The 12878-nt window shown below is 36.3% G+C and overlaps 1 non-coding gene across 1 annotated transcript; it reads left to right on the top strand.

Moving 5' to 3' along the window:
* Positions 1-9905: 9905 nt before the first annotated feature.
* LOC143920623 (U11 spliceosomal RNA) lies at positions 9906-10046 on the top strand. Its single transcript, XR_013261363.1, has one exon. It is a non-coding gene; the product is annotated as a U11 spliceosomal RNA (small nuclear RNA).
* The last annotated feature ends 2832 nt before the right edge of the window (positions 10047-12878 follow it).

Below are 12878 nucleotides of genomic sequence, written 5' to 3' on the forward strand. Positions count from 1 at the left end.
TTCCATTTCTTCTTCTATTCTATTTTATAACCTTTTTCCTATATTTTAACGCTTTAGTTTAGTTATGCAATGTGCTATTTAGTCATTTTATAGCTTTTATTATTTTCCTTTTCATTTGTTTATCTTGTATTTATCTTTTTCATTTGTTTATCTTAATTAATAAAATCTGTAATTGGACTCGGATGTTAATGTGCATGGGCAAGATACAATAGGAACAGCCTGCTCCTCTTGTATCCTGCTCGCGCACATTAAGTAAGGGTGGTTTCCGCGACAAACCACTCACGGATTTTACACTCAACGGCTTAAAGTTTTTTATCGATGCAATGACACATGTATCAAATCATATATCGAGTTCAAATTAACGTGTAAATTATGATCACTGCAATCGTTTGTAAACTTCAGATCAATTATTTTGATAAATCAGCCGAATTTCAAAAGCTTTTATTTAGTTTATAGTACCGGCAGTACCAAAAACTTGTTTTCGGTCAAATACCGATACCACCGGTATCGGTACTTTCGGTACTGTAATCCCTAGTGACGACAACATAATGTATTACCCATATTCGTTTATTTGACAATGCTTTATATTGAAAATTTATTTAAGTGTAAAATCCGTAAGTGATTTGTCGTGACACTGTAAGACAAAAAGAGAGAGAATTTTACCGCATGCCACTGATATACATATATACTACCCACTCTTCATATGTATTTATGGTTAAAGAATAAGAATAAAGATTTCGATTTTTCAACTTTCGATGCGGTAACGGCCACCGCTTGTTTTTATATTTATTTTCTTGTTTATATATGTGTTATGAAATTAGGATGGAGTGCATTTGGACGGATGAATGCTGTTTTTAAATCAAAAATGCCACTCTGCCTGAAGAAAAGGATCTTTGATCAATGCGTTTTGCCAGTGATGACGTATGGATGTGAAACTTGGACACTGAACGCCAAGATGCTAAATAAAATCCAATGCACTCAAAGAAGTATGGAACGCTGTATGCTTGGCATAACGAGGAAAGACAGAAAGCGGAACACGTGGGTGAGAAATATGACAAGGGTAGTGGACATAGTGGATAGAGTGAAGAGATTGAAATGGCAATGGGCGGGTCACGTAGCTAGGAGGATGGACGAAAGGTGGACAAAAGAAGTGCTTGAATGGTACCCGAGAGAAGGCAAAATAGTAAAAGGAAGACCGCAAGGAAGATGGGTGAACGAAATTAGGAAAATGTGCGGAATGAGATGGATGAGTGTTGCGCAAAACAGAGACGAGTGGAAGCGTGTTGGAGAGGCCTTCATCCAGCAGTGGATGGCGAATGGCTGTAAATGATGATGATGATATGTGTTGCGCGACTTTGATTTGCGCGGTTTTGTAACGGCGCCACTCGCCTCATCTGTACCTCCCGCTTGCGAAATCTTCTGGGTACCATTTGTGATACCATTCTACGGAACTACCTGGAGTTTGCACTCTCATACAAACACCGTAGCAAGTTCTGGCGAACTTTGCATTAACCTTTCCACTTTTTAACACGAAAACTCCAGGCACCTTGAACCAAAACAACATCTCTGAGTACAGTTGCCACGCTCTGTGCTGGATTGCACTCACTTACTGCCATTCTAAATTGCCTCCATACGAAAGTGTACAATCACGAGCCACTCGAGGCATTGTCGGCGGTTCGCTCTGATGAGCTCGATATAACCTCAGGGGGAGGGGTGGGAGGGATCCAAACGATTGCTATGGCTATACTTCTACGAGACGGTAGCGCCAGAACAATGAAACCAATTGGCGCCAGGTGCCCTCCAGTCCGTGACTGAGAGGAAGTGCACTCGACAATTACCCGCATTCCCCCGACACACAATAATAATATACACATGCATATTATGTACACCGGAAATGTCGCTTTTCGACGGACACTCGCAGCTCTCTTCCTTTCCTGTCGACGATATGCAAATTCGCCGTAACTCTCACCTGTCCTGTCCTGTCTAGCGTCTACGTAGCTTGTAGTTCGTTCTAAATCGCAAAACGAACGCTTCGGATTGAAATTCATGCGGATTGTTTGCGCGTTCTGGTGTTGATTTACGAAATCCAAATGGTGTTCTCGGAAACGTTCAAATAACAAATGTCCGTATATTTTAATACAGAATTGATCGGTGTGTGTGTGTGGCTGAATTAATGTATGTATGTATGCTGATTTCATTGTATAAGACGCTGTGCACGATGCAAGTAATGAAACAAGTCGACTTAACACATACATATATAACACATGGGTCTACGTGACGAGACAGAATGTTAAATTACAGAAAACACAAATATCGGAAGGAAAGGATCGAAAATCGAAAGGTCTTAAGTCGAAAGATCAACAAAAAAATGGTGCATGGTAAACGGTACATACTCACTTAATTTGCGCGAGCAGGATACAACAGGAACAAGAGGAACATGCTTTTCCTCCCGTATTCTGCGCGCACACATTAATACGGGAGGAAAAGCCTGTTCCTCTTGTTCCTGTTGTATCCTGCTCGCGCAAATTAAGTGAGTATGTACCGTTTACCATGCACCATTTTTTTGTTGATCTTTCGACTTAAGATCTTTCGATTTTCGATCTTTGCCTTCCGATATTTGCGTTTTCTGTCGTTTAACATTCTGTCTCGTCACGGAGACCGATAATACATATAGTCACGTTGTTGGCCAGACCTTGGTTTGTCGAGGTCGATCGTTTCTTTTCAGAATTTGCCAATTTTTCTGATTTTCATTGAGACGGTTCCTGTAAAATTGGCTTTTCCTTACCATTTTTCTGTTGCAAACCTTAAGCTATTGTTATATCTAGAGGTAGGATAGTCACAGTGCTATCCATTGTTCCATTGTTGTAAATCCTTTGTAAAAAAGGTTCGGCAAACCTTTAACAATGCATTTACAACCTTTAAACAATACGCGGCACCTTCTGGATCCGGTGACTAGACTTATATCTCAGGTTTCGCCAGATTTCTCACCATAGATGTCTCTGAGGTTGTTTGTCGAATGTAAAAATTCGTATTGTTACATGAAAAATGTTATTGATCGTATTTATACGATGTTTGTAATATCTGAACATAGATTTCAGGTATTGTTTCGATTTACATGTGTATGTATGTAATAATTATGTATATAGATGTCTCGTTAATTATGAGTTTTCAATGTCTTGTAATAAATTAGCAATAGTGACGACCTGGAGCTAATCTGTAATGTCACTATGGCGAAATTGTAAAAAATAAATAAATATATACATACATAGCCATATAGCCACATAGCCAACAGTATGGCTCAGTGGTAGCGTGTATGTTTAGCACCAAGTGATTATAGGATTCGAGCCCGCTATACTGCTGGTCAGACTTGGGTGTTTGTGAGTCCAAGTCGATCGTTTCTTATCAGAGTTTGCCAATTTTATCTGATCACTAGACACCGGATAGTCACAGTGCTTTTTCTAGGAATCGGGGTGGTTTAGTTCTATTTACAAAGCTAGAGTCCAAAAAAAAAAAAACGTTCGGCGAACCTTAAACAATGCAATGAACAATACACAGCACCCTCTGGGTCCGTTTTTTCAAGACGGCACCTTGGTTATCCGGCCTTTACTGATCACTGTTGAAACGGTTCCTTAAAATTGGCAAAAGAAAATCATCCTACCTGTGACTAAAATCGACTAAATTTATGAGAATTGTGCAATTAACATTACAAACATCGATTAATTAGGATCACGTCTATAAATCGAAACCGGACGACTTCTAAACAAATCGAACACATTAATAATAATTAATAAACTAATTTACATGCTCTCAGGCGCCATTACAAACTATAATCGTTCTCGAAAGCAATAGATATTTCCTTTCGAAACGGATAAACTAATTGAGGAAACTGCAAATGGCATCCAATGTACATAACTTCAAAACTATACAAGTGCATACATACATATATTAATTTCAAAAATAAACCAATAGAATACAAAATGCAGTAAGTACCCAGGGCGGGTTCCACGACAAAGTACATGCATACATACATTCAGTATGTACCGTGTCGAGGACGAAATAACAAGAGTTTCTCAATATTTGCATGCTGAGTGGCTCTCGTTTGGTGTTCGCGGTGGGTCCAGTTGATCGCCCACACATATGGAAATTGCATCGTAAATTGCATTGCACCGGTACATTTTAGCTGCAGGTCATTAATATGCGGCGCCCAGACATGCATGACTCAATGCTCGGAGACATTGTCTGGGTTAGTCGGAGAAAGGACATTGAGAGTCGAAATCGAGCTGATGATGAAGTGTTATAGTGAACCCGGAAGACATCGAAGGTATTGAGGATAATTGGGATTTTGAGACAAGTCTCGGTTGCGTTTCATAAGATTTGATCGGTGTGTTTCCTTATGAAGGACTTTCGGTGAGTGAATCATGGCTTTATGATGCATGTCCTTATTCAGAGTGTAATGAAATACATATATGAACCCTACATTTGCTTAGGATGAGTAATTCTTTTATATCACTACTTTTTATACTAGAAATAAGGACAAACTAGTTTTAAGTAGAGTAAGAAGAAATGGGGGTGTTTTTCACAGGGGTGTGCTCATGTATAATGCCCTCCTTGAGTGCATCAAGTCTGCTAAGACCATGGATGCATTCTTGCCAGGTGCGAAGAGACACCTCTGCGAGGGACAGTACATATAAGTTAATTATAAATTTTAGAGTTAAGTAATTAAGATGTATTTTTAAATTAGCTTGATAGCTAATACTACTTATGTATCTATTGAATTCTATTGAAATAAGTGACAATCGCCCAGAAAATCGCATTATAAATTGGACTAAATTAAAATGAGTACTTTTTCCTATATATTTGTTGTCTATGATAGTACCTAATAAATATTAGGTATCAAAATATTATGTAAGATTCGACCTAAAACACTAACTCTTCTTTAAGCATGATGTCACGATCTGTTCAAGCTCGCTCGTGACAGTTAGTATTTTTCTAAATATAAGCTTATGAGATCAAATAAACGAGATCGTGTTTATTTATTCATGATTAAGTATATTTGTACTTTGCATAGTATAATATTTTGATTTGTATTATTTATTACAACTTGACTCTCCTTGTTTGGAGCATTTCCTTTAGAGAAGGTGTTGAATTCGAATTCGAATCAGTTTAGTTTAGAAAGCACATTCATATTTGATATCTAAATGACTCATATTAAATTACTAAACCCCTCTACATACATATATGTATGTAACATATGTACATATATATATATATATATATATATATATATATATATATATATATATATATATATATATATATATCTCAAATACACTTCCGAATAGATATATTTTACTTACGTAGTAACTATCATGATAAAAATTACACTATACGTATATATTGACAACACAGTGAAATTTTCTTCGAAAAGTTTTATTTTTAAGTAAACGGTAATATTGTATGTATAATACAATGATTTAAGCTATAGATACTATTTTATATGGAATAAAGTCAAGTCGACAAACTCCGGATAGGATCCGGATGTTTTTATACTTCAGTGACAATTTCGCACATGGCAATCTCCTACGTCACGACAATCGTAGCCACCAAAATCGCGAATACAGAATATCTGGCACTCGAAAATCCCACCCAACGATATGCACCCACGCGTACTACCACGCGAATCCGAATGCAATACTGTCCGTTTACCAGATCTTACATTCACCCAGAAATTGCCTGAAACGATAGATTGAAAAAATGTAACCCACACGAAAATTTAGGCACAAGACAGGAAAAAAAACATATGGGTGAGATTTAGACATGCTATCGCATTTACCCCCCCCCCCCCCCCTACTCAACCCGCGATTGCCAATTACATTTTGTTTCAGTTTCGCATTGCATTTGGTTAAGAAATACAACATTGTTCGTGCATATAGCGGTCGATAGAATTTGATTATATTTTTAGTTAATTTTGAGTTCGTGTTTCGTATTTTGAAATATTTACATTAATTAAATTTTAATATAAAAAAACGTAACTTGTCGATATTATAAATTTATTTATGGAATACGTATATATTTTATATTAATGGAAATTTATATTTTTCAGACGATAAAAGTAATTGTCAACGTCATGTTATGGAAAAAAATAATTTACAGTAAAAGTATTAAAGACCTTGTATTGAATTATATTGTAATAATATTATATAGTTAAATAAGAAATAATTTTAAAAAAATAAAGAAATTATTACACATCTTTACAATCAGGGGTGTGTGCTAAATAAAAAGTACCAGGGTGGTGTTTAATTTTTACGACCCCCCCCCCCCCTTCTTTTTTCGTTACTTAAAAAATATGTATCCTAATATTGGTAGCACAAATATTTATAAAAATAATCAAATGCTAATTAACTTGAAAAGTCAATCAAAATGGTCTGAGTAAATTATAATTTTTTGCAATATAATAATATACAATTCTGATGATTCGATTTCGGCATCATTCAAAGTGTCTAGAATTTCTTCAATGGGTTGTTGAGCTTTTCTTGAAAAATTTTCTGCACTTAAATGGGTATTTGATTGAGGATACGGTTGTAGTCACCAAATGTTAAAACGAGAGTCTGCTCACAATATTTGATATACAAAATTTTATATGAAATATAAGCAAAAATATTTTTTAATTGTACTCAAAAAACAATTTTTATATCAAAGTACCAGGGCGGCGACCTGGCTCAAAAAGAAGTACCAGGGCAGCGATCTGGCCCGACTACACCACTGCTTACAATGCGAAAACACATTGCAAGAATGCGACAGCATGCTCGATTCTCGTAAGACCCACGCTACATCGGATCGGCTATAGCTGACATAGTACAGTGAATGAAAATATTGAAACGGTAATAGGCGGGTCACGTAGCTAAAATAATGGTGAAAAAAATACTTTAATTATACCCAAGGGAACTAAGGCAAGCTACAAGTAATATAAAGTTAGAAAAATCAATGGAGTTCGAGATGGATGAGTGTTGAAGTTTTCATTCATCTTGCTATAATAAATGATGATAATGACATATGTATAGTATACGTATATAACATATGTAATCATATGATAACTTATAGCTTCGTTGCGTACTAATATACAATCTCGATGCGCTAAATAAAGAATCTTGACGCGTGAATACAAAATCTCACCGCACTTGTCCAATCAATCTCTCCAGTTGATTTTTTTAATAACCACACTTTTTTCGGCATTTTAATATCCAGTCAATTGAATAAATGAGTAGCAAAGAAACGGTAATTTCTATAACGCACACAAAGCCGCTGATTTAATGTCCCCTTTCGAGGATTTACGGCTTAATAAAGCTCGTTATGACGGCAGGGGCTCCGGATTGCGTGAGCCTAGCGCGTAAACGCTATTAGCAACATCCTGTATAATTAATACGAAATTTATTACTCCACCTGTACAACAAACAATAAATCAATTATTGATAATATTAAAAAATAATAAAAAACATACAAATGTATACGAGTTTTGTGGGAAAACTGCGGCGCTTTCACCGCGACATACTATCCATTTTTTTTTTTGCCATTTCATTCTATCATTTCACCCGGTGTGAATGCACCGTTACAATAGCGGATAGTTCGTATAGGAATGTTCGGGGGCCCCGAATCGATTGGCGAGATAGCGAAATTGTGTGTATAAGTAAGCTCTATCCATCTTGAAAAGCTACACGGCTGCTCGGTAGATAGATCTTATCTCGACCGACACATTATCTAGCGTCACGTACTCCGTGATACTTTTGGCGCCTCACTCCAAGCTCATACGTGATGCTATGTAGCAATGGTGTATCATACCAAATGCTTACGAAGATCACAAAACAGTATATGTCGTGTCATTCGGTCGGGGTGTATCAAAACGCGCCCCAAAACTTTCCAGTTAGAACTGTATTCGACACCCTGTTCGGCCGCCATCTTGTTTTCAATAAATGTACGTATATTACAATGATGGGCTTCCTCGATACGTATGTACATACATATATTTATTATTTTTTATAATAATAATAACAATATTATGACCAATGTGACCTGAAGTTGTGCCCCAACGCGTCACACCAGTCATACAAAAAAAAAGAAAAGAATAATAAAAATTACCAATCATTCATCTCATTCAATGTTCATCAACATGACAATTTAACAGGTACAAATGTTCATCTATCACACTAAGGAACCGGATAGCCTTTACAAGAGACGAGTTATTGAAAGCAGACGTTTTCGCAAGAATAGGTTGGAAAAGTAAACGATGACGCAAAGCTCTACCGCATTCAGGCGCCCAAAATTTAAGTTCCAATAAAATCGAAGAGTCGTCAATACTTCACTTTAATACTCCAAAGAAATATTTGGAAATGGCAATAATTCTTCTCGAAGATAGTGAGTCAAAGCCTAGTATACCTTGTAAAAAAGCAGTGGGAAGTAAATAGGGGTAATATTTATATTTCCTCTTATAAAGCAATCTAAGAAACTTTTTTTGAACTGTTTCTATCAAGAGAGAGAATTTAATTTCAGTGGGACTCCAAATTACAGACCCAAACTCTAATATGCTCCGGACAAGCGAACAATAAAGCAACACCATTATAGTACTTGGATCTTGGAAGTAGTGAGCCTTGCGCAAAACAAATCCAAGCATTTCGGTAGCCCTACAGTACATATCTGAAATATGAGTCAAAAATTATATTATTCGTAATTATGATTTTAACGGCGCGAAAGTATGAAGCGCCATTGTGTAGTCAAGGAAATGTGTTTGTTGGTAACCACGGGAACGGGAACGGGAATCGCATGCCTTATCCTGGCATTGCAACGCATGCCGGGTTCAACTAGTATGTACATACATATATATATATATGTATGTATACATATATATCAGTGGCGTGCGGTGAAATTCTCTCTCTTTTTGTCGTACAACCTTACTTAATGTGCACGGGCAGGATACAAGAGGAACAGCCTGTTCCTCTTGTATCCTGCTCGCACAAATTAAGTAAGGCTGTACGACACTAATCGTAAGTGAAACGTAAAGGAGGTATGTGAAAAGAGAGATAATTTTACCGCACGCCACTGGTATACATATATGATAGTGTAAAATACACTGTCAATATCAATATAAAGACATACAGACCTGAAAAATTGTATAAATCATTAATTCTGCTTTGCATACATATGCATTACATGTATATTATACGGGTCTACGTGACGAGACAGAATGTTAAATTACAGAAAACACAAATATCGGAAGGCAAAGATTGAAAATCGAAAGATCTTTTGCACTTAATTTGCGCGAGCAGGGTACAACAGGAACAAGAGGAACATGCTTTTCCTCCCGTATTCTGCGCGCGCACATTAATACGGGAGGAAAAGCCTGTTCCTCTTGTTCCTGTTGTATCCTGCTCGCGCAAATTAAGTGAGTATGGACGTGAGTATGTACCGTTTACCATGCACCATTTTTTTTTGATCTTTCGACTTGAGATCTTTCGATTTTCGATCTTTACCTTCCGATATTTGCGTTTTCTGTAATTTAACATTCTGTCTCGTCACGGAGACCGATATTATACATATAATACATATGGCCAGTCATTGGAGCAAAGGTCACAAATAAAGGGACACTATTGTTAATTTCTTAGAAAAACTATACTTTCTCGCCTTGAACACTAATGGATCGGTCTATACTTATTTGCACTGAATTGCACAATTGCACTGAACCTTGCATATATTTATAATAATGAACATAAATTGTAATAATATCAAAAAATTATATTTTTTATATTAAATCCTAACATTATTACTTTCACCGATAGATGTCATCAGTTGCCTCGGAAGTATCCTGACGTTCTTGCCGAACTTTTGAATAAATCCCACACGGTGTACACACGCGACAAAAGGGTGCTTGTCGTCAGTGGCACGCGGAAACCTCGAGGAAACTCGGGGTTTCTGTGGGGTATGAATATCAAGACATATCCAGCACGTAATTTTTTGTATCGTGGGGCAGTTGGCTACCCAAATGTACCGGCGCCCCCCATTATAACCCTGCACCGCTCTGTAAAAATACGCGATTTGCGTTCAATGACTGATTTATATTTATACCACCCATATATGGTACATAATGGATTAATTTATGGGTTTCCAATATACATTCATTAATTATGATATAAAAACTCTATATGTAGTTTGTATGTTAATATAATAAATTATTATAACTAGAGTTAATTTTATTTACTCAAATGAGTTCTATTCTTGCTAATTATTATGTATGTATGGTAAATGGTTATGCAATATTAATCGAGGCAACATTTTTTTATTGATCTAAATTGTAAGGCTTAATAATTCTATATACATATATTATTGTGCATTAAATTGCACCGTTTCAAGGTTTTTCTTTGTTTCACTTCGTTCGTAATTTTAAATATTTACTTCGAAAAGACGAATGTTTGTTTTTATTTAGTCTACGAATCTACAGCTTTCAATTAAGAAACATCAAATTTGATAAACTTTCTTATGAGTAGTATAGTATGGTATATGAGCCGTTATATTTCAGTTCAAAAAACATTATTTATGTTTGACTTAATTCATAAATTGCTATCACTTATTTTAATTCGATATGTCAGATATTTCAGATATTTATTCTGATAAACGTATTACAGGTCACTCGTATTTTTAAATATTGTTAAACGCAACGTTTTGCGAGATATTTCTCGAAATGAAGAAAAGTGGACTTATGCAACATTCAATTATAACGGCTCGTGTGTAGATCGCAAACTAATATGTTATGAAAAAGTTCAATTTTCACCCACCTGAGTAACTTTGGGCAATTTAACTTTATATTATGCTAGCCGATGATGCCTAGCGTTCCTCGGGCGAATGATATTTAGAAAAAAATCCTTGAAGAAGCTTGATTCCATTCAAAAATCTCATCTAAGATCTAAGCTAGGCTACAGTAAGATATAAAATTTGAAGGTTATATGTTAAAAAAAGAAACATACATATGTACGTGCAAATATTTTTTTGTATAAAGGTATAGTTATACATTTAGTGTTTTTCTAGTATTGAAGTATGGGCATTAAATTCCCGAATTATGCATTAATTCCAGAGTATTCAGAGAAGTGTGGGATATTGTATCTTATATACCGGTCTCCGTGACGAGACAGAATGTTAAATTACAGAAAACGCAAATATCGGAAGGCAAAGATCTTAAGTCGAAAGATAAAAAAAGGGTGCATGGTAAACGGTACATACTCACTTAATTTACGCGAGCAGGGTACAACAGGAACAAGAGGAACATGCTTTTCCTCCCGTATTCTGCGCGCGCACATTAATACGGGAGGAAAAGCCTGTTCCGCATATTTTCTTTGGAGGGGGGGTGGACCTTCGTAAAAGGTGCGACCAAGACTAAATAGTGATCACTCACACATATATTACATATAATTATTTGAATGTCAACAAGGAACATGCTAATTTTACCAATTTCGTTCTAGTATTAATATTTTATGTTAATCCTATTAATCCCACGGGCCTGTTTTATCGGTCCCACTGATATCTTGATTTCGAATACATTTGACGGACATATATTTTATTTGGGTCTACGTGACGAGCCAGAATGTTAAATTACAGAAAACACAAATATCGGAAGGCAAAGATCGAAAATCGAAAGATCTTAAGTCGAAAGATCAAAAAAAAGGGTACATGGTAAACGGTACATACTCACTTAATTTGCGCGAGCAGGGTACGACATGAACAAGAGGAACAGGCTTCTCCTCCCGTATTCTGCGCGCGCACGTTAATACGGGAGGAAAAGCCTGTTCCTCTTGTTCCTGTTGTATCCTGCTCGCGCAAATTAAGTGAGTAGGTACCGTTTACCATGCACCATTTTTTTTTTTGATCTTTCGACTTAAGATCTTTCGATTTTCGATCTTTGCCTTCCGATATTTGCGTTTTCTGTAATTTAACATTCTGTCTCGTCACGTAGACCCCTTATATACATGTATGTATGTTTAATATAACGAAGAGAGACAGAAATCGAAAAATATATGTACATGGGTAGAAGATGTGTATGAGAGAATGAAAGATAAGTGTTCAAATGGTACCCAAAAGAGTGTAAAAGGAGTCAAAATCAAATTGTTAGATAAAGTAGGGATGCTGTATGGAAATAAATAGATAAGTACTGTTTAAAATAAACAAAAATTGAAGTGCCAGCAAGCAAAAGTAGTAAAGTAGATTATGTCAGATGGACAAATGAAATACTAAACGTCTGCACTCAAGATAAAGGATAATGAACTACGGATAACAACATACATTTAACTTATCTTTAAAAGATTTCAGTACGAAATCAACCATTCAGAAGATATTCCAGGAACTAAGTTCGATCGCCATCCATTTTTTTTCCCAATCACTAGAACCAACAAATCACCGACGTCAAAACTGTCCAATCTTCAGTTCCAATCAATTTCCTACGCTTTTAATTAACGACCGTCCCACTAATCAGATTGCAATCGTCAAACAATCTCACATCAGATAACCGCAAGTTTTGACCATCGCTTCCGACCAACCAATCGAGAACATCATACTCGAGCATTGACATATCCTCGAGATTTGGACGTAGTCTTCGAGTACCATCGAAGAAATTCATCCAAAGAATCGTCATTGGAATCATCAACGTCTTCTTCGTTCACAACAACTTAATTGGTCTCGAACGAACGTACGGCCTTCGACGTGAACAGCATCCGACCGGTTGCCGTGTCCAAATTCTATCTGGCTATGAGATCTAATCAAAATTTCAATCTAGTTTTTTACTGTTGTGTACCCACAAGCCTCGTTCAATCACAGCAATATATCGAATAAATACACACACATGT

Source organism: Arctopsyche grandis, chromosome 12 (genome assembly GCF_051622035.1).
Source record: "Arctopsyche grandis isolate Sample6627 chromosome 12, ASM5162203v2, whole genome shotgun sequence".
Lineage (NCBI taxonomy): Eukaryota > Metazoa > Arthropoda > Insecta > Trichoptera > Hydropsychidae > Arctopsyche > Arctopsyche grandis.